The sequence below is a fragment of the Triticum dicoccoides genome, chromosome 2B, assembly GCF_002162155.2.
Source record: "Triticum dicoccoides isolate Atlit2015 ecotype Zavitan chromosome 2B, WEW_v2.0, whole genome shotgun sequence".
Taxonomy (NCBI): Eukaryota; Viridiplantae; Streptophyta; class Magnoliopsida; order Poales; family Poaceae; genus Triticum; species Triticum dicoccoides.
In genome coordinates, this window is record NC_041383.1 from 598,656,307 (window position 1) to 598,679,588 (window position 23,282).

Consider the following 23,282-nt stretch of genomic DNA (forward strand, 5'->3'; position numbering starts at 1 on the left):
TTTACCAGTGCGTGCGTGCGTGGGTGGTTGTTGATTAGTTGTTGGGTGGAGTTTAATACTAGTAGCGCAGCCAGGCATCCAGAAGGCATCCTGGGCTGCGCTGCACGCTTGGCTGTCCCTAGCACTGCCACTGCCACTAACTCGCTCTCGGCTTACTTGGGGTGGCACAGACGTGTCGAATTGCTACAGCACGACGTTGAAAGCGTACCCAAACATAGAACAGTCATTTCTCTTCCCAAACTCCTCGGATGATGGGAGTGCCGATCACGTCTGCTTATAGAGGGTCAAACGGCCATGATTATTCTTAGTATATCTTACAGGTTGTCTCTTAATCACGTTGTCCGTGACGGGATCACAGTAATTAACTGTACTCCAACTTGCAAGCTGAACCAAGACCTCTTTCGGAGATGACAAATAGTCGGTGACGTTTGAGTAAAGCGAGCAATGGCTGTGGCTGGACTCCTTTATTTTCCGCCTTTTGAGCTCACTCTTTGCCCGTCACCTAGCTGTGAGCGAATCTGGCCATTAGTTTAGTCAGTGCGTGCTGCATCCTGGATGCAACCACCCACCTTCCTGCAGCTGCAGCCCCTCCAGTGACCCCGCACGTATTATTATTACGAGAAATCCACAATCAGATAACTGCTCTTCTCAAGGAAAGAGGTCGTCTACCGGCAAGGGGAGGGCTCCAGGTGGTCCGGGCTGTTCATCCGCAACTGTCATTGCTTCAATATCTGCACAACAGATGTACCAATCAGAAATAAACATGCCGATGATCGAACCGACAAATGCAGATGGACAGCTTGAGCTGTAGCACTTCATAGTTTAAAAGCTGTGTAGAAAAGGGGGGCAACGTGCAAGCGTCAAGGTAACCCCCTCAATCCCGATAACAACGAGAAATGGCGGAGATAATGAGATTTCCAGTCATGCATCTTCTGCTACTCTGATCCACCTGCTAGTGCTAGGTACTCAAGCAAAAGCCCACATGCAACATACACAGTGCAGCTTATAACAAAGGCGGTGAACAAGACCAAAAAAAAGTAAAGGTGATTGAAAAATGTACGATTCCATGGAGAAGGCACGATTAACTCCTCGATGGTAATGTCGATGTACATGTAGAAAGTACAAGGAACCTGGTAAACGGCCTCCTCTTCATGATCTCAGAGTTTCTAACTGAACCAAGTGGTCAGAAAGAAGGCAGACCTATCATCTATGTACCTTATTGTCCGATTTTCTGTAGGGAAACAACTTATAGAATGCACCTAACCGCTCTGGAATGAAAAGTACAGAGCCGTACCACATGAACTCTCAAGCGGGGGTTCTTCCGACATTCAGATTACAAGAAGTGTTCAAGGGATATTTACTAATCATATCGTATCGTTGGTGTCCATCCATCATCACGTGCCCGCAACCGCCAAAGCATAGGTGTCAATCAATGACTTGTACTCTTCGTTCTCAGCACACCCTCTACTTCTGAGTACACTCATTAACCTGTCGACACTCCCCATGTCATTCTTCTCCTTGAAATATGCCAAGAGACTCTCAACATTGGTTGGTCTCGGTCTCCATTTACTTGCACTTTTAACTGCAGTGGCTTTCTCCAAACATGACAGAGATTCAGCAAACTGATTGTCCTTCAGGTACGCCGTGGCAAGGATTTCCCAGGTATTTGGTTTGGGGTTCCCACCTTTCTCAACAAATCTGTTCAGAGTTTGCTCAGCCTTCACAACAAAACCTTCTCTAGAATACCATGCTAATAAAATGTTCATAGTCTTCGGATCGAAACTAGAACTTTTGGATGCCCATTCTTCGTATAGAAGTTCAGCTCCCTCTATATCTCCTAGCCTAACAAGGGCAGACAGTACCTCCTGGTAACCCAGGTTATGAATTGTCTTGAAAGTTGCTTTGTACCAATTCCAAATGCGGTAGACTTCTTCTTTCTTCTGAAGGTGGCTATAGAGTGTGATGAGAAAATGGAAACATTTTTTATCCCTACCTGTTGCTCGCTTCTCAGCTTCTTTCAGGCATTCTTCTGCCTTCTCAAAGTTCTCCAGCTTGATATGCATGCTAGCAAGTGTGGTATAAGTAGTCCAGTTGGCAACGACAGACTCATCAGCAATCATCTGGTTCAAGACTCGTTCCATTGCATCAGCATCTTTCATAGCTGCACAACACTTTATCCAAATGTTGTAAGTGCAGACATCAAAACCGACATTTCTTTGCTTCATCTCATCAGTAACTCTAGACACTTTCTCAGGCTCTGCAACATCCACGTAAAAATTCATCAACACATTAAAAGGTAATGTGTCAGTTGCAAACCCCTTTTTCCTCATCTGCTCAAATGTGTATTCTGTTTTATCTTTCATCCTAGCTTGGGCATACACATTGAGAAGAGACCCATACGTTCGCTTGTCTTTCAGTGGGTCAGGAAGTTTCTCGAAGTATTCTTCAGCATCTGGAACACCACGTACTTTTGCAATCAGATCCAACTGGATTGCCATATCACTAGATGATAGCGAAAATCTATCCCTTCGATCAGTCATCCAATCATAAACCTGCACATGCAAGAGAAAAAACTTGATGAGAACCATATGACTAGTAGGATTAGCCATCAAAAGGCACCCAGACCATAGCAAGAAAGGATGTCCAAACACTTCATAAACCATCACTATCGAAGGTGAGCCTTGAAAACGATGTGCAGGGTCTTTAGGGGTTTTGAACTACTGTTCCTCGCACTAAGTAATTAATGTCAGATCAGATAAACAGCAGCTACCTTTCCAGTTTAGATTCCAATTCACGATAAACTGGCACATTAACCCTTGCCTGAAATGGAGCAAGTCCAATTATGTTCATCCCTATCTCAATGTGGTTGCATATTTCTTTGATCATCCATTGAGCAATGAATTCCTCAACATATAGCTGATAATCTGCTCAAAGTATAAGCAGAGTAATTCCGATTTAAGTCCGACCTTGGCAGTTAGATTTGTCGCACAACATGTACTAGCACACTCAAGTGACACTAAATTTTAGTCTAAATAGTGTTCCAACTACCACCAAGAATTTCAACACTATCTGACGCACACACTAGATACAAAATTTCATAAAATTTGCAGCACCGAAGCAAACATAGTTACGCAAGCAACCATAAAACAACGGATCATTAGTGAATTTCTGTGGCTGGCATACGCATAGGCATAATGTTCAGTTAATGTTACCAACATTAGCCTCTGAATTCGAACGAAACTAAGTCGCTCGATCACTAATCAAGCATTCAAGCAGCAACAAAGTCGGGGTTCATTAGATCTCCGAGAGACGCAACCAGGAATGGCTACCTCGAGTGCGAGGTTGAACCGGCGGAACTTGCGGAGCTCCCTGGCGATGCGGCAGAGCTCCCACTTGTCGAGGCGGCGCTCGCCTTCGTCCCAGTCCGCGAGCGTCCGCCCCACGGGCCGGCCGCCGTGGCCCACCGCCACGCGCCGGTACAGGCTGCTCCACCGCAGCGCCGGGCGCCGCTCGAAGTCCACCGTCCCGTAGCTGTGCACATTCGCCACCTGCTGCCCTGCCGACGACGACGACGACGCCGGCGGCGACGCGGCCGAGGAGGGCGCGCAGCGGACCGTGAGCGCCCCGCAGCCCGGCCGCCGCGGAGAGGGGCGGAACGGGGCCCTGGAGGAGGGGGGGAGGAGGTGGTGGAGCAGCATGGCGGCACCGGCAGTGGAGCTTTGCGTGCGGGTGGGAAGGGCGAGAGGGGAGAGGGGATAAGATGGAGCGGAGCGGGGTTCCGGCTCGCGCTTTGAGATTCACGCGCGCGGATCGGGTGGTCCGGGCCCCACTGCTCGCCGAATTCTATCTTCCCGCGCAGATTTGTATTTGTGGGCCGTGGTTGGCCCATTAGACAGTCCGTGTGCCGGCTCTTTCTCTGAACTATCTGAATCTGCTCCGTTGCAAACCTGATTTTTTCGAAGATCAGGGAAACTGCAGACCTGGTTCTTTATTTCAAAAACTTGTAGAGGTAGCAGTTACTCCCTCCGTCCCAAAATTCTTGTCTTAGATTTGTCAAAATACGGATGTATCAAGTCACGTTTTAGTATTAGATATACCCGTATCTAGACTAATCTAAGACAAATATTTTGGGACGGAGGGAGTATTTGAAAACGTCTATAGAAAAAGGTTAGCTGGAAACATATACTAGTACAGTACTGACCTCTAACGAGAATTAAATATCTTGTGAATTGACCGAACGCCATTCAATCAGAAAGGAGCGAGAGCGGCGGAAGGAAGGTGAAAAAAGGGGGCTGACCGGCGAGGCCATGGAAGCAGCAACGGACCGCCCGCAAAGGTTAACCTCCAGTCAAGAGGGTCCTGCTAACGGTTACGCGCCGGTTATTTTCTTCATCGTTTAAAGATGTAACAAAATCATCATCTTACTAATATCAGTAAAGAAACATTGTAGGTAAGCACAGATGTATCAAACAACTGTAAATTGAGACTAAGAAAACAGCTGCAACAATGAAAGATGGACAAGAGTGGAAGGAGAAAGGTGGGTCGGACATGATGTGGCAGACACGGGTGGAAGAAACAACAAGTTGCTCTGATTTTCATAATTCCAACATATATAACTGTATTATGAATTGTGGTGTTCAAAAATTTTAGAAGTCAGGAGGAGGTTTGATGGTGACAACGGCGCCTGGTGGTAGGCAATGTGACGAAGATCACAGCTGATGTTGCCAAGGCCTGAGGATGTTGTCGCTGAATACTAATACTACGAACAGCAAGTCGAAATACTAAAGGTTTTCAGTGAAATCGATTCACTGCCGGATCGTGGTTTTCTCCCTGGAATGTCCAAGGCCAGTTCTACAAACCTCAGGTTGTGCCATTGGGGAAGACAGCTCATTTGAAAGTTCAATGAAACATTAGCATCCGGCCATCTGACATTGCAAGTGCAAGCGCATGATTACTTTTTCCTGCATAAGTGTATGCTTCAGCAAGGAGTGGCTCGCTTGCTATTATAGCTTCCACTTTGGATTTCTCTTCTTGTCTTGTTATCAGGTTTTATCTTATGGTTTACTGCATTTTCTACCAAATTCCAACAGCTACCCGATCGGTAAAATGCGTGTGCAGCCTCATTGGTGAGTTTTGTTGCAACATGTAATTCTTTTTTCAGGGGAACATGTTTATAATTCATTCGACCAGTCTTAATCATCTTAATACAATATGACTGGTGCATTCTTCAGTTACTACTCTTACTCTCCATGGTGCTTTTGAATAGCACTAACAAGAGAAGCACAAATGTATATTAGATCAGAACAGAAAAGAAATTAGCGCAAACGATTGAACTAACGAACGGGTCAAATTAAAACAAATTTCGTCGGAGCTTTGTGATTTAAGTAGAGTTGATATCATATAGGTCACCTGAAGATCATGTACACCTGTACATGTCACCTAGAGATAATGTACACCTGTACTGTACATATCATTTATCAATGATATCATCAATCATTCAGACAGGCATACCATCTGAGATCAAGATGACCTGCCATTCCCTAAAAGAGGGCCTGTTATGGAGACACCAACATGCTCAACTAGAAAAATAAGTGAGCCGAGATAAGCAACTTGTTGAAATCTCTCATATCCATTTCCATTTTCCAATTCCCCCATAAAAGAGTTCTATTTTCCATGGTGATATGAGTTATACTTTCTCCAAAAGCCCACATGCCATGGAAACCAACACAAGCCTAGTCCAAAAGCACCGCTACAAATGTTAGCTGAACGGGCAATTTTGCCTCCGTGGCAGACGCACATTGTCAATGTAAATCGGGGCGATAACGACGGCACAAGCATGAACAAACCGCAGAAAGCCCTACCGGTGATCGGTAAATAAAGGTACCATGATGATCCAGGAAACTAAGGGAAACTACCGCTACCGCCTGTTCCTAAGTTGGTCTCTAGTCTACGGTTGCTTGAGGCGCCCCTCGCCATCAGCAACCACGTCCGCTGAGGTGGAGCTGCGGGTTACTGAGCTAAGTTGAAATGGTTGGCAAAGAAGTTCTGCCTCTGGTTGCCGCGCATTGAGAGGAACCTCCAGCAGCAAGTCTTGATCAGAATTATCCATGTACTGCGGAGGGGCCAGCATGGATATTTTATCTGGGGGTAACATGAGTAAGTTAAATGGTGCTCCTCCAGATTTGGGCAAAAATGAACTTTTGAACTGAGGAGCCATAGCCACAGATTTGCAAACTTTTTTGGCAATCCTCATGGTTCCTTCTGCATGTTCACAAGCAAAAACAAATCAGAAAGCTTCTCCCTGTTATTCCCAATAAATTAAGGAAATGATGAAGTGTGAATTGAATACAGAGGACATTTTTCAGATGCTCACAACTAAAAACAATGTGCAAGTAGGAATCAGAGGAACTAAGATTGCTGACCTGGGCAGCTTTGCAACTGGCTTTCATGAGGCCTTTTGAGAGGCTTCATGGTGGATTTGGTAAGGTCTTTCAAAGCACTGGTATTTTCATTTCCTCCTGTTTCCTTGGTGCCTTCTCCCTAAAATAAGAGAAACAAACAATTAATCATGTACACAACAAAGGTTGGAAATTCATAATGGTGTATACAGTGAAGAGAAAGCACCAAGGCAGAATTGGCTGAGGAAAAATGGACAGAAGGAGGGGGCAATGAGATCATCATAGACTTGATACCTCTAAAGCTACTGAAACTAAAGTTGAACCTACATTTTCCAGGGTATGCTGCTTTGAGTAATGAAGTTTACCCCTGCAAAAGAGGTATAAAAAAAACCTTAGCTTCTTGATTTTCACCACAATAGCTTCTCTGACTAATAGAATGCAGAACTGTAGATAGCATTATCATGTAGTATCTGTATAGGAAACCAATGCACAATACTACTAATAGAGGTGTAGAATACCTTTTAGCAATTTCGTGTGTCTGCACCGGAAACCACTTTGGCTTCTCAGGCGAAGCATTTGAATTACTTGCCCCCTTGCTTTCACTATGCACAACAAACGAGGCAGTCCCTGAATAGGATTCACTTGTAAGGTATGATTTATTATCTGCAGGAACAGAGTTTGCTTCTGAATCTTCCTCCACTGATTTTGAGTTTGAACTTCTCAGAAGCATACTTCCATAGCCAATCTCAAAGGAACCCACAGGAGTTGCACTGTGGTAAATTAGATCTTCCTCCGAGGATCCAGAAAGGTAAGATAACTGCTCTTCGTGCATTATACAATGAAGATCTTTGACAAGCATATCCACGGACGAAGACTTGGTCCGAGTGACACAGCTTCTCTTTTTTGATGGTACCAATGACTCCCAAGCATGCGATTGCGCTGAACCTGAATTCAAAAGATCAGAGAACCATCATTAACATAACTAACTTTAGTTACACAAAAAACAAGAAAGAAAGCAATTATGAGTTACAAATATAAATCTTGGTAATGTAAATTGAGCTTACGGTATCATGAAGTATTATAGCTTTTTTTATGTTGATTATCGTATTTAATCGAGTTCATGTGTGGTAAAGGAAGACACTGATACAATAACTGATGTTTGAAGCATTAATTTTAGGGTCGTCATTTGAATACAATATATGGACAATGATTTATCAAAGTTCTTGAGAAATGATGATGCAGGATTACAAAGTAAGCACCAGTGAAGTGGGGTTGCTGAAGTATGTTTCAGTACTTTCAGTAAGTTTGATGAAAACAAGTACCTGCTCTGCATTATACACAGTTACTAGCACAGACTCATGCAAGGGTAGTACTACAAGAACTACCTATAGATGTTTACAACAAGTCTTAGGGGAGATTAGATATAACATTGCAGACCAACATTTAAGTGTGTATTTCTGACCATCCATCTCAAGCTTCAAGTTCCATGTTTCTACGTTAATTATTTCAATTGAACATAGTCATATAACCCATGGCACTCAACAAGACTCTGAAGAACATAAAAAAATTCTTATTTAGCAGCAACACATTAGGAAATTAGAGATTACTGACCCATTTCACTAGCATCAGCAGAACCATATGGAGCACAACTCTCTGAATATGATAGTGCTGATCCAGAACTAGATCGACTTGGGTCGGCATCCCCCATCTTCCAGAAGTTCTGATCAGAAAATGCTCCATTCTCCCTTATGCTGTGGCTTGGCTTTTTCTTTAGCTGCCGCTGTTCCTTTAGCCTCAATGTCGGCGGCTTCAGCTTGCTAACTCTAGGTTGATCAGCATCGATATCATCACGAGAATGCATTGGTGTGTAATTCTCCAATGAACCCTTTGTTCTCCATCTCGAGCCACATGCATTGCAGAGCACTGGCTTATGTGGTGGCCCATTTCGCCAAAGTGGAGTGCCTGTTTCAATATTTGCCATATGTAAGAATAAATGCAGTACAAGATCGATATGCAAGAATGTACGCGGTATTGCAGGTGCTTATCAGCAGTGTGTCCGTCACGAGATTGTATCAGAATTTTGACAAAAAATGTGTCTTTGCTATCACAAGAGAAGGTGGTATCGAGGAATGCAACTAAGAATGTGTCTTTTGAGACAACAATTAGTATTTAGTCACATACATGGTCAACTGCATATTCCAGATTTGTTTCAGTGGTTAGTACTAGCATGTAATTATTCATTTGCTGCCATACCAAATGAGGCATACCAAATGCAGATTATCAGTGAAACTGAGCAGCTTGCTTCAGTAAGAGCTAAAGAGCTACTGACGGTATGATGCCACAGAGGTTAAAGCAAAAGAAAGAACTGATCTACATAGATTACACAAAGCAGCAAATGCCTTCCACAAAATTAAGCATTTATGTAGTTGAAGCAGCTAAGGAACTCTAAATGTTTGTTTGGCAAGAGCAGATGGCTCTTTCCTTCTTGTATAACAGGAGTGTGAGCTGCATCTAATTGCTCATTGTCTGCACAGGTGTTCTAACAAGTATCCCCTACACCATCGTAGTCAAACAAAATTCTGAATATCTGCCAAGATGACGTGATTCGTTCCTCATGTTCAGAATTTTGCATCCAAAGGCCTCCGAGACCTTAACCCAATCCAAGCAGGCCCGGAACTCTTTTCCAGACACCTCAGGTGGCTCGACAGATTGCAGCTAACATCTACCAAACAGCAAACGAACAGCAATCAACAAAGAACAGGCGAGATTAGGAACCGGAGCCCAGGGGCCCCGAAAGATTTCTTCCGAGACCCGGTCCCCAGATGCATAATTCGGAGAAATCAACGCCCATGACACCCAGCCGCGGAGGAACAAGGGGATAACAACAGATGTAAAATAAGCAAAGAAAAAAAAAAACAGGAAGCATAAAAAAATCGGTGAGCCGAAGAACAGGAGCTCACTCGTGACGCCGCAATGACAGCAAGGGCCTTCCTTTCCCATGCCTCCTCCTCCCCTCGCCCCCCAGGAACAAACGAGGAAGAACCGGAGGAATTTCCAACCAGAGAAACACGGAAAAACAGAGAGGAGCAGTTCTTGCGTGGTAGTACTAGCAAGTAATTCGCGAGCAGAAAAAGGGGGAGGGGGAAATCAAGGGGCGGTTCTTCGGTGGAATATGAATCTGTTCAGGCCCGGAGGGGGCTCGTGGGAACAATTCCGCAGCCCATGTGAAGTCGGAGACCCAACGGAGGCTTGCTCGGTAGGTGCTGTTCTTTCTTTCTTTCTTTCTTCTTCTCTGTTCTTTATTTCCTTTTCCTTCTGTTCTGTATCCAGTCTTTTGGCGAGAGGGTGAGGAGAGAGAGGGGAGGAGGGGGGTGGAGAGGGGAAAGGGATTGGAGAAATAATGGAGGAAGGGAATGCAGCAGCGGAAGGGTGAGATTAAGGCCGGGTGAGTCTTTGGGTGAAAGGCATTTGGGGGAGGAATCCAAAAGAATTTTATTTCAGTATAGTTTAAAAAGCCAAGCAACTAGGAATTGGGCAAAGTTGGACAAGGAGATGAGGTAGAGATTGAGAGATGGCAGAGGCCAAAGCTTCTTTTCTGGTACTCTGTCTTTCAGCCTTTGGGGTTTTCTTTGTTACTATGGTCTAATTTAATTTCATTGGTACTATATAATCATGTGGCGTGGGCTAAGTGGGAATAGGGGGATATTTGATGAACCAATTGGTCAATTTGCTTACCTTTAAAGGCCCTCCATTTCTGGTGCCACTGGAAGAATCTTTTCCTTAGCTCCTTTGCATTTTGCCCCTTTAAGAGATAACACGTGTTCTGTTCACCCATGCACGTCTAGAGCAATGAATACGCCATGGAAACACATCCAATGGGTCATTTTTAAGTTAAAGCCGGCATAGGAATTAAAAGGAGATCGATTTTAATTGATTGAAATGATGCTTCCAAGCACAATACATGCTCCTTTTTTTGCTAGAAAAACACAGCATAACTTAGATGCATATATTAGCTATGTGTAGTTTTGTATTGGCTAAATATAACTCTCTCTCCTAAATGAAAAGCAACGGCTGTGCAACAGCGCAGGAGAACATATATCATCGCACGGACGAATAGAAAACACGTATCACCAAAAAGCGCGGGAAAATGCATGTACTTTTTTGAATGTAGTACTAACCGACAAATTGTGTTTTTGAAGCGCCATACAAACAATAAGGAGACTTGTCGGCAACCACCTCCAATGCCCCCTCCCCTGAACCCTACCCCCGATATGGGTCCATAAGTCGTTGAAGTATGTCATTCTAAATTGGGTGCCCAACTTTTCTGTGGGCCGTACCCTCGAGAGCGTAGTCGATGCGGAATGAATGGGATGCCCTTTCCTCGTCGGCGGCCGGGAACAAGGGTATAGTCAAGCCATCACGACCCAACCACTATTTTTCATGTAATTTTAGTAGCTTTAGCGAAAGATTAATATGTGATTTTTGATTTTGGGTGACCTAAAGCCCACGCCGCCCCAGGCCTATCTTCGTCATGGGGGCAGGGGCTCTCTAGAAAAATGATGGATCTTGGGGGAATACAGAAGGTGAATCTTTCAAAAGTCCAAGACACGACTTGGGGCTAGTTGCAAACATTAAGGGCGGGTGCGACTCGTGGCCGATATGGTTACCAATTGTCCGACGTTTTTCATTGTATCTTGGGGAGTTTTAGGATTTTCTCTCCGCATTGGGCTGATGAATACGCTCTAGATTCTCCTTTTTGTTAATTATATATGTGAGGAAAAAAAAGTCTTAGTAAGTATGCTAGGTTTATTCTTTTTATCACAAGTATGCTAGGCTAATGTGAACACATACCCAATTTTTCTAATCTTTGGTTCAGTTTAGCAGTTTTTTGTGTCATTCTCTAAACTTAGTTTTTTTTTTTTTGCGGGTAGCTACCACATAGAGATCACAAAGATAGTAGTATGTATCCACAATTATTATTCTAAGGGAAAAAAAGTCAAGTACAGAAAATGCTGATACCCTGGACGCCATCATCATTTCTCATCTACTAAAAAAAGCATTTCCATAAAATACATTGGCATAATTTCCTTTCAATGGCTTAGCGTATTAACGCTGGTTTGGTGGGAACATGCAACAAGGATACACATGGTTGAAGCAAACATTAGTTTATTCGCAAATGATAACTACACGGGATCACCATATATCTTGCTGCATACAGTACTAGTACTATCTTTCTGTAGATCCTTTAAAAAAATCCAGATCACAGGTCATGCAGTAAAAACGTGCCCGTTTTATCTCCGGGTAAGTGTAGATATCTACCGTTCAAAATGACTTTCTGGATCCAACAGAGATATCGGTACTTTGCACTTTGCAAACAGAGACATAAAAGACACCACATGTACCTATTTTCTCTTCTTTTTTTGAAAAAATACCCAAGGACTTGTACTAAACAGAACCGGCATTTAACAAGAACTCCCTTACAAAATTATCAAATTACAACTGGCGGGCAACAGTGCTGTATTTAAATCCAGCGATGACACAGTGGCCACGATGGGGACAAACGTGGGTCGCATCAGAAATCGCGACCTTTTCCGCCGGAACGGAAATGGCGACATTTTTACGCATGTCAGGGAAAATTAGGGGGTGTTCAAAAGCATGGCCATCTATCTCGTGCGGGCGTGCCGTGCTCGAACGCCGGACCCGCACCCGCGGAAAAAGTTCGGTCACGGTGGCCACGGTATCTGGTGTGGTCTGTGGTGCCAAAACCATACGGTTGCGAACCCAAAAAAATGTCCATCAAGTGCGCCTAGGATAAGAGCAGATGGCCTTGCAGTAGTAAAACAAGTTTGCAACGCCGCATTAAGAGCAGTACATGTTTTTTTTTTTTTGAGGTGAAGAGCAGTACGTGTTGATTATAGAAAAACATTATGGCATGGCTGTTTATAGCCCCATTCCCCACGAATTCCGTGAAGATTTAAGCACTACTAGTACTGGTAGTAATTTGACGAAGAATCGATTTGACCTGTTACGGTTCCGGTACAGTCCATCTGGGTGTCCTTTTTTTTTGGTGGATCCATCTGGGTGTGCTGAGGGTAGATGGACCGTGGAAGGGACTGGGGGACGGTGACGGACAGAAGGGAGAACAAGAGATAATGGTACAGCCAGGGAATATTTTGTTGGGGTAATATATTCGTGTGTTGACCTAACATAACAGGGGCAAGGCCAAGGAACGAGCCGTGCCCTTCCTTTCCGTTCCCTCAAGATAGATAGGCTTTTTCTTTGGATTGGATATGCAGGCGGTATTCATTTGTTTTGTTTTGTTTTTTCTCCTGTGGAGCACAGCAGAGATGCCCATCCATCGGCGGTGCCGTGCCACTGCCAACGCACCCGCTCGTCCGTCATCTCTCATCCCCACCCCAACCCAGCCGAACGCAACGGTAGCAGTAGCATTGGCACGCGACCGACGCGAGATCGATCGCGACCAGATTACCCCATCACATCCCCCGTGTCTGGCTTTCCCTCTCAGCGTGTTTGTTTCAGGGGAGTTTGTATTGGGAAATGAGAGTTCGTGCGGTGCAGGACTTAAAATCCCTTGTATGGTTGGAGGACATGGGAATTAAAGAAGATAGGAGAAGGGGAATTAAGGGGTCCAACTCCCCCGAATCTCTTCCCTGGTGAGGGGCTGGTAATTGAGTTGGGGAATGGGAAGTGTCAGAATTATTTGTTGTCCACGCCCCGCAAGCAAAGAAACTAATTAATCCCCTCTTAAATTCCCACGAACTATCCTCACCCATACCAAACGTGGGCATGGGACTAATAAACCACTTCCCAAGTCTATTCCCTCAACTAACTCCCTCTCATAAATTCCCATTCCTTTTCCCTTAAACAACCAAACACGCTGTCTGTGCTTGTGTGAAATCCCCATAGGAACTATTCATTCAATTCTGCACGACGCTTGGAGCGGGGTTGACGTGCTGTATTCCTTCATTAAAGCAGCATGAAACAAATCCTGCAAAACCATATTTGTACTCCACCTGCAACTTCTATTTACTGCGGTCAGATGCTATAAAGCCTTCTTGAATTTTGAGCATAACTTTAACAGTAGTTTGAAAGACACTAATTCATCCCCTCAACAAAGAAGGAAGTCCTTTCGTAAAAAATCAAGACAAAGGAAGAAGTCTGTAACCCGTGAGTGGTTGTATGGTACTTTTTTTTGGTACTTGTAACAAATAAAAGCAGCGCTTTTCCCCAAAATGATGTGATGTTGTACCAGCAGTTAGTAGATGCAAAATACTAGAAAAGAATGCTCAAGTATCCATGAGCTAATAAAATGATACAGGAAAATGTTGTATGGTAGAGTACATACTATGCAGAGCAGAGAGTTACAGCGACGTCACACCATGAAACTGAGTTACCACGCCGTTTTATACAGCTCAAAAGGAGAAAAACTTAGGCATTTTCTGCTCGCAATCGGCTGATAATACAACGTCTTCGGTCTGGCGACGCGGAGGGCGATGTTGCGGGCGTCGTGACAGAGGCGGACGGCTGGACGGCGGTGCGGCCTGCAGCGGGGCGCGCCGCCTGAGGGGCGGCCCCCCGCCCCGTCCTTCTCCGGCAGCAGGTTCTGGGCGCTGGAGGGGGTCGACCCCGACATCGACGACGACGAGGTTTCCAGTCAGGTAAGTGATGGTGGTGAGGGTGGTTCGCCGAGGCCCAGTGTTGGGTGCTCGGTGGGTGATTTTTATCGCCCGTGCGGAGGACAGGGCGGTCGCCGCCTGGCGGCTCGGATCTGGCGTCCGCCGAAGGGGGTAGATGCGGGCCCCAAGGGCCGCTCGTGTGCCATGCCGGAGGCGGGTTGCCGTGATCTGGTGCTGGCGGAGCTCCCTCCGGCACTTGTGCGCTCGCCGGAGCTGACAGGGGCTGGCGGCGGCGGGGCCGGGCGGGACGGGGACTCGCGGAACCTGGCTAGGGTTTTCGGGGAGCCGGCAGACGGGCCTGGCTCGCTGTTGGGCCAGATTGACTGGCCCAGCCTGCCAGGGGGTGGGCTGGGGGGCCCAGTGTTGGGCCGGCTCGTTACCGCGCCAGCTGGGCTGGGGGGCCAGCGTCGCGCCCGCCCGTTCCCGTGCCTGAGGGGGTGCAGGGGCACACCGCAGTGTTTGGGCCGGCTCAGTCAGGCCCGGTGGCCTGCTGTGCGCCTGCGCCTCAGCCCGGGCCCATCGCGAAGGCGAAGGCGCAGCCGCCAGCCCCTATATATAGGTGGCTGTGGGTGCCAAAGGGAACCCTAGATCTGTCGCTAGGGTTTCCCGCATCCCATTCGCAGGTGCGGCGCCTCGGGCATCTCGCTCGTCGTCTGCACCGCTCCGCCTCTCCCCCTCCCCTTTCCTACTCATACGCCACTGCGGTGAGGATGGGCTCCCGCCGTGGTGACAAGCCTCCCATGTCTCCTCCGATCCCGGCGGCAGATCGCCAGCGCGAGAAAGATCTGCGGGCGAAGGCGCTCGCGAAGGTGCCTGCGAACCCCGCGGAGGACGGGGGCTGAGGGCCGCCGCCTCCATGGTGGCTAGCGGAGCAGGAGCGGAAGCAGCAGGAGGAGCGGAGCGCAAGAAAAAGAAGAAGGAGGAGTACCGGCGTCGGGGGCTCGAACAGAAGAAAGAGCTCAAGCGGAAGGAGTCCCTACTCCCTCCGGGCGGTGAGCGGGGCGGGGACCCGCAGGCCAAGAAGCCGAAGCACAAGGGGGAGGCTCGGCGCCGTTGCTGCTGGCGGCCGGCCCCGAGGCTTCGAAGGGGTCGGCTGACGCCCTGATCCCCGTGGAGGAGGCAGACGGGCCGGAGTGCTTCAAGTGCGGCAGGGTGGGGCACTACCAAAACATGTGCTTCTTCAAGCCCCTGTGCGTCGTCTGCCACGAGGAAGGCCACGCGTCGGCGTACTGCCCCACGCGGTGGAGGCCCCTGGCGCTGCAGATCATGGGCAACGCCATCCCCGGTGAGGGTTTCTTCTGCCTTCCCTTCGTGGAAATGGATGGTGAGGAGGTTCGGGCCCCTCTTGCATCGGACGCGGCGATCATCTCGGCGGAACCCGGCAAGTTGTCAATCCCCATCTTGGAGGCGGAGCTCCCTCACCTCTTCGAGGGGGAGTGGGATTGGCAGGTGTCGGCCATCAGCGTCGATCAGTTCTCGGTCGTCTTCCCCGACAAGGCCATGCTGCGGATGGTGACTCGCAGCGGCAAGCTCTACTTCTCCCTCCACGACATCATGGCGGATATCAAGGAATCTCGCCTGGAGGAGCCCAAGGCCGAGATCATGCCGAACAATTGGGTCAAGCTGTGGGGAGTGCCGCCCAAGCATCATCGCGTGGACCGCCTCATGGCCGCCACGGTGATGATAGGGCGTCCTATGGAGGTGGATCAGGCGCCGCTATCGGGCCTTGGGCCGGTGCGGATGCGCTTCGCGTGTCGTGCCCCAGCCAAGCTCAAGGGCTACGTGCAAGTTTGGTTCAACAGTGAGGGATTCACCTTCCGTCTGGAGGCCGAGGCGGGCGTTCTGCAGGGTGCGGCTCCTACTCCCCCTCCTCCCCCACCAGCCAATGCTGACAAGGGCCCGGAAGACAAGGATAAGGACCACGACATGAGCATGGGGGACGACTCCATTGATACGGCGACTTGGGACAAGCTTGGTCTTAAGGACTCAGACGTGCAGGCAGCGCCTCCGGCGGCGGGTGCGGCACAGGATCAGGAGGAGTGCCAAGTGGTGGTGGGCAGCAACGAGATGGGGTTCAACCAATATGGATCCAACATGTCCATGGGCCTCGACATCGACAAGGGGGTCTCGGCGTCCTGTGTCTCGGAGGGACGCTCGATGCTGGCCTCTCCGGTGGCTGCAGTGGTGGGCGAGCCTCGGGTCACGGCGCGCTCTCCCAAGGTGGCGTCCGGCCTCGGCGATGGCGGGACGAAGCTCCAGAAGAAGACGGTAGGCCGCAAGCCCCCGCGGTGGCGCCGGCGAGCCCCCCATCGGTCCGTGTGAGCACGCCTGCCCTGCAGCGTCCGGTGGTGATGGCGCTGACCTCCCCTGGGGGCCCGGCTGGGGGCACCTCGTCAGTCATCTCCCCTCCCGCCTCTGATGCTCTTCGTGCGGAGGTGACCAAGGTGGTGCCCATCCCCACGGCCAGGCGGTCCAAGGCGGTGGCGGCGTCCCCGGCGAGGAGGAGAGGGTGAGCTCTCGGCCGAAGGGTGCCAAGGGCAACATGCCATCCCTCCAGCGGGCCCAGCTCCTGCAGGTACAGAAGAATCTCGAAATCGAAGGTAACCCCATGCCCCGCTTTACGATTTTTGAAGAATTTCCAGATGAGTGCTTGGGAGGTATCTTAGCGGATAGTGGAGTGGCGATGACTGACGCGGGAGAAGCGCACGAGGTGCTGTCTCTTATTCGTGCTAAGGAAATTGCGCAGGCCGCGCTTGCTCAGGCAGCGCTGTCCCGCGTTGCGCCAGCAGCAGACGAAGCAGGGGCTTCTCTGGTACCTGTCGCGCGGCCCGATCAGGAGGATATAGTGGCAGGGGCTGCGCCGTCCTCCTCCAACCGTCGTCCTGCTAAGACACGGCGCGTGGCCAAAGCGGTTACCGCTCGCGGTATCCATCTCCGCAATCGCATCATATAATGCGTTTCATTTTCTGGAACATCCGAGGCTTCGGCCACGCTGGGAGGCGGACCCAGTTAAAAGAGTTCATTAGGAACGAAGAAATCGACGTGGTCGGCTTGCAGGAGACTATCAAGGCCGATTTCAATCATCGAGACCTACTAGCCGTTGACCCGTTGGAGCGTTTTGTTTGGCATTGGGTGCCTGCAGTAGGACACTCGGGGGCCTGCTGCTAGGCGTTAACCTAATTTGCTTCGAGGTGGTGGCATGGGACGCCGGCCGGTTCTTCCTGTCGGCCCACGTGCGCCACCGTGCCACTCTCCAAGAAAGGGAGGTGATCGTCGTGTATGGCCCGGCCGATCACTCGCTTTCGCTCGAGTTCTTGGGAGAACTCCAGACCAAGGTGACGTCTTTGAGCACGCGCAATATTCCTCTGCTCATGGGCGGGGATTTCAACTTGATCCGTTTGGGCGCGGACAAAAATAACGGTATTATTAACTGGACAAGGGTGTCCTTGTTTAATAATGCAATCGCATCAATGTCCCTTAGGGAAGTGGCTCGTGTGGGGGCTCGATTCACATGGACCAACAAACAGCTAACACCGGTGCGATCGGTCTTGGACAGGGTTTTCATGTCCTCGGAGTGGGAGGTGTTGTTTCCCCTCTGCTCTCTACACGCCGAAACAAGGATAGGGTCGGACCACGTCCCCCTCATACTTTCCTCGGGGGAGGACAGGTTAAAATGCATCCCGCGCTTCTTCTTTGAAACTGCGTGGCTTGAGTCTCCGGACTTTGAACAAATCTTCCTCTCGAAATGGGAAAATTGCGTCGCTCGGGTCGGGCGTGCGCGCGGACCAATGGAGTTTTGGATTGCCGCTGGGGCGGGTTTGCGTGCGGCTCTCAAAGGGTGGGGAGCCAACCAGGGTCGGGAGGATAAGCTGTTACGATTGCGCCTGACCGAGGAGCTCGCCCAGTTGGACGCAGCGGCGGACGTGCAGGTCTTCTTCGAGCTCGACTGTGCTCAGCGCTACACGCTTGAAGCCCAGGTCGAGTCCCTCCTTAGAGCCGAGGAGGAGTACTGGCGCAGGCGTGGTGGTATTAAGTGTACGCTCAAGGGCGACGCGAATACTCAGTATTTCCACGCCTACGCTAATGGCAGACGTCGTAAGTGCGCCATCCTGAGACTACAATCGGAGCAGGGGTGAGGGAGTCCTGGATTAGGGGGTGTCCGGATAGCCGGACTACCATCATCAGCCGAACTATCATCGGCCGGACTATCATCATCGACCGGACTTCAAGACTATGAAGATACAAGATTGAAGACTTCGTCCCGTGTCCGGATGGGACTTTCCTTGGCGTGGAAGGCAAGCTTGGCGATACGGATATGTAGATCTCCTACCATTGTAACCGACTCTATGTAACCCTAGCCCTCTCCGGTGTCTATATAAACCAGATGGCTCTAGTCCGTAGGACACAACAACAACAACCATTACAATCATACCATAGGCTTGCTTCTAGGGTTTAGCCTCCTTGATCTCGTGGTAGATCCACTCTTGTAAACATCCACAATATCAATATCAATCAAGCAGGACGTAGGGTTTTACCTCCATCAAGAGGGCCCGAACCTGGGTAAAACATCATGTCCCTTGTCTCCTGTTGCCATCCGCCTAGACGCACAGTTCGGGACCCCCTACCCGGGATCCGCTGGTTTTGACACCGACATTGGTGCTTTCATTGAGAGTTCCTCTGTGTCGTCACCGATAGGCTTGATGGCCTCTTCAATCGACAACGACGTAGTCCTGGGTGAGACTTTTTTCCCCGGACAGATCATCGTATTCGGCGGCTTCGCACTGCGGGCCAACTCACTTGGCCATCTGGAGCAGATCGAAAGCTACGCCCCTGGCCGTCAGGTCAGGTTTGGAAGCCTAAACTTCACGGCCGATATCCGCGGGGACTTGATCTTCGATGGATTTGAGCCACAGCCAAGCGTGCCACGCTGTCACGATGGGCACGACCTAACTCTGCCGCCGGACAGCACCTTGGAGGCCGCACACGAACCCGCTCCGGCCCATAGTCCGGAGCCGATCGCACAGATCGAGGACGGATGGCTGGACACCGCCTCGGGAGCTGCAACTTCTACGGCGATGGATCCAAACACTTATCTTGTCCCGCATAAAGCTCGTGACTCCGAGGTGCCGGACTCCCTGCCGGACTCCGAACCTCCTGCGCCCCTGCCAGTCGAATCCGATTGGGCGCTGATCATGGAGTTCACCGCTGCGGACATCTTTCAACACTCACCCTTCGGCGACATCTTAAATTCGCTGAAGCACCTCTCGCTATCCGGAGAGCCCTGGCTGGACTACGGCCAGGATGGTTGGGACGCGGACGACGAAGAAATTCGGACCCCACCCACCACCCACTACGTAGCCACCGTCGACGATCTAACCGACGTACTCGATTACGACTCCGAAGACATCGACGGTATGGACGACGATGCAGGAGACTATCAAGAGCCAGCACCTACAAGACACTGGAAAACCACCTCGTCATACGACATATACATGGTGGACACCCCAAAAGATGGGGACGGCGAAGAAGCAGCGGAGGCAGATTCCTTAAAGAAATAGCCCAAGCGCCGACGTCAGCGGCGCCGCTCTAAATCCCGCCACAACAAGAATGGAGATTCCGGCACAGGAGATAATAACACCCCAAAAAGTGCCGAAGATAACCCCCTCCAGCAAGATTCAGCGCAGGAGGAGGCAGAAGCAAGCCCTCACGAGAGGGCGGCAGACGAAGAGGTCGAGGATGATAATTACTTACCTCCCTCCGGAGACGAGGCAAGCCTCGACGACGACGAATTCGTCGTGCCTGAGGATCCCGTCGAACAAGAGCGTTTCAGACGCAGGCTAATGGCCACGGCAAACAGCCTAAAGAAAAAGCAGCAACAGCTTCAAGCTGATCAAGACCTACTGGCCGACAGATGGACCGAGGTCCTCGCGGCCGAAGAGTATGAACTCGAACGCCCCTCCAAAAGTTATCCAAAGCGCAAATTGCTCCCCCGACTAGAGGAGGAAGCATACAAACCTGCATCACCAGCGCACAATACGGCAGACCGACCACCTCGTAGCCGCGACAGAGAGGCATGCAAGCCCTCCACCAAAACCGTACCCCGGCATCGCTCAAAAAGCATGAAGCCACGGGGGAACGCGCCGGACTTGCGGGATATATTGGAGGACAAGGCAAGACAATCCAGATCTATCTATGGATCACGTGGGCGCCCCAAGACCCACGACGAATACCGTCGCACCAGATACAACTACTCCGGCCGGGCCGAACACAGTAGACAACGCTCTCTCGAGCTACGTCGCGATATTGCTCAATACAGAGGCGCCGCACACCCACTATGCTTCACTGACGAAGTAATGGATCATCAAATCCCTGAAGGGTTTAAACCCGTTAATATCGAATCCTACGATGGCACAACAGACCCCGCGGTTTGGATTGAGGATTATCTCCTCCATATACATATGGCCCGTGGCGACGATCTTCACGCCATCAAATATCTCCCGCTCAAGCTTAAAGGACCAGCTCGGCATTGGCTTAACAGCCTGCCGGCAAAGTCAATTGGATGCTGGGAAGACCTGGAAGCCGCATTCCTCGACAACTTCCAGGGCACGTATGTGCGACCACCGGACGCAGATGACCTAAGCCACATAATCCAGCAGCCAGACGAATCGGCCAGGCAATTCTGGACATGGTTCTTAACAAAGAAAAATCAAATCGTCGACTGTCCGGATGCAGAGGCCCTCGCTGCCTTCAAACATAACATCCGCGATGAGTGGCTGGCCCGGCACCTAGGACAGGAAAAGCCGAAATCCATGGCAGCCCTCACATCACTCATGACCCGCTTCTGTGCGGGAGAGGATAGCTGGCTAGCTCGCAGCAACAACCTCAGCAAAAATGCTGGCAGTCCGGATACCAAGGACCGCAATGGCAGGTCGCGACAAAACAAAAACAAACGCCGCATTAACGGCGACAGCAATGAGGATACGTCAGTCAACGCCGGATTCCGAGGCTCCAAGCCCGGTCAACGGAAGAAGCCATTCAAAAGAACCACCCCGGGCCCGTCCAATTTGGACCGAATACTCGACCGCTCCTGTCAAATACATGGAACCCCCGAAAAGCCAGCTAACCACACCAACAGAGATTGTTGGGTATTCAAGCAGGCAGGCAAATTAATCGCCGAAAACAATGACAAGGGGATACACAACGATGACGAGGAAGAGACCCGGCCGCCGAACAACAGAGGACAAAAGGGATTCCCCCCTCAAGTTCGGACGGTAAACATGATATACGCAACACATATCCCCAAGAGGGAGCGGAAGCATGCACTAAGGGACGTATACGCGATGGAGCCAGTCGTCCCAAAATTCAACCCATGGTCCTCTTGCCCGATCACTTTCGATCGAAGAGACCATCCGACCAGTATCCGCCATGGCGGATTCACCGCATTGGTTTTAGACCCAATCGTCGATGGATTTCACCTCACAAGAGTCCTGATGGACGGCGGCAGTAGCCTGAACCTGCTTTATCAGGATACAGTGCAAAAGATGGGCATAGACCCTTCAAGGATTAAACCTACAAAGACAACCTTTAAAGGCGTCATACCAGGTGTCGAGGCCAGTTGTACAGGCTCAGTCACACCGGAAGTGGTCTTCGGATCCCCGGATAATTTCCGAAGCAAGGAGTTAATCTTCGATATAGTCCCGTTCCGCAGTGGCTATCACGCTCTGCTCGGCGAACCGCGTTCGCAAAATTCAACGCGGTGCCGCATTATGCATACCTTAAGCTCAAGATGCCAGGCCCTCGCGGAGTCATCACGGTCAATGAAAACACGGAACGCTCCCTCCGAATGGAGGAACATACAGCGGCTCTCGCGGCAGAAGTACAGAGCAGTTTTTTAAGGCAATTTTTGAGTCCGGCCGTTAAACGGCCGGACACGGCCAAACGCGCCCGGAGCAACATCAACCAAGACCACCTGGCACGTTCCGAGCACGCGTAGCAATGCGGCCCCAACCCCAGCCCTCACACAATTGCAAGACAAACTCTCCGCGTACATAATTACGCCCTGGAGATACCATGGGTCTAGGGGAAGGGGCACGACCACAACAAACCCAGAGTGTGGTTCGACCACACCAGGGGCTCCCAAGTGTGTCGCTCTTTTTATCTTTTATTTTTCTCCTTTTTTACAGGACTCCGTCCGGCGGTGAACCTGCCGAACTCATGATACAACATCCAGGAAGAGACAAAGGCCGCGACGAACACTCAGGTGGTCTCCATTACGAGCATTAAATTTGTTAAATACACCATTCCGCAGCCTACCCCTGGAGGGAGACGCCTTTAATTTGTCCAATCCCTTGCTTTCTGCACTATTTGTATCATTTCGCACTCATAGCAGACCTTCTTGAATAAAATGAAGCATTTTTGCCCATAATTGCATTACTTTCTATATATATATGTTCATTTACGACATGTTGCATCTGTATATTTTGCTACGGCCGAATACACCAGGGGCTTATGTTCCCCGCATTATGGTGTGATAAAGTTCGAACACTTTCACAAGTGCGGCACCCCGAACTTATAGCATTATATGAATCGGCTCCGAATCATGTCTTGGGTCAATAGTTGGGTTTGCCCGGCTCCCATGTTTGGCACCTTACGTTTCCGTTCTATCGGCTAAGGTAGCACTGGGAGAACCACTGCGATTGCGCCCCGGTTGAGCCGGGTTAACGCCTCAGTGGAGAAAGCTAAAACTGACCGTCATGATAAGGCAAGAGACTGGTCGCTGTTCGAGAGGTTTTTTTCGGGTCCTTAAAGACCTACGCTGCTTCGAGCGAAGTTCCGGATAATGTCCGACGAAAGGCGTGGATAGCGCCCCGAATTCGGTCTTCCGAATACTAGGGGCTTCACCGAAATTTAAAATTATAGAATTCTATGGCTAAGTGAGAGTGTTCAAGCATTATAAGTCCGGTTGCCTTGTTCGTTGTGTTGAGAGCCTCCCTAGATGGACCCAACAATGGGAACAAGAGTGCTCAAGTTTATCCCGAACACCCCAGCACTCGCGGCATGGGGGCTGAAGCCGACGACTTGCCATCTCTCAGATTTAACAAACGGCCACACAGAAGGTAATATTTTAAATTCAACAAGCATTGCTTAGCGCATATGAACAAAGTTTTCAGCGCACAGGATACTACAT

General features: G+C 49.7%; 1 pseudogene; it reads right to left on the reverse strand.

The window, feature by feature from the left end:
- Positions 1 to 1,030: 1,030 nt before the first annotated feature.
- Positions 1,031 to 9,774, reverse strand: LOC119365095 (annotated as a pseudogene).
- Between the last annotated feature and the right edge of the window lie 13,508 nt (positions 9,775 to 23,282).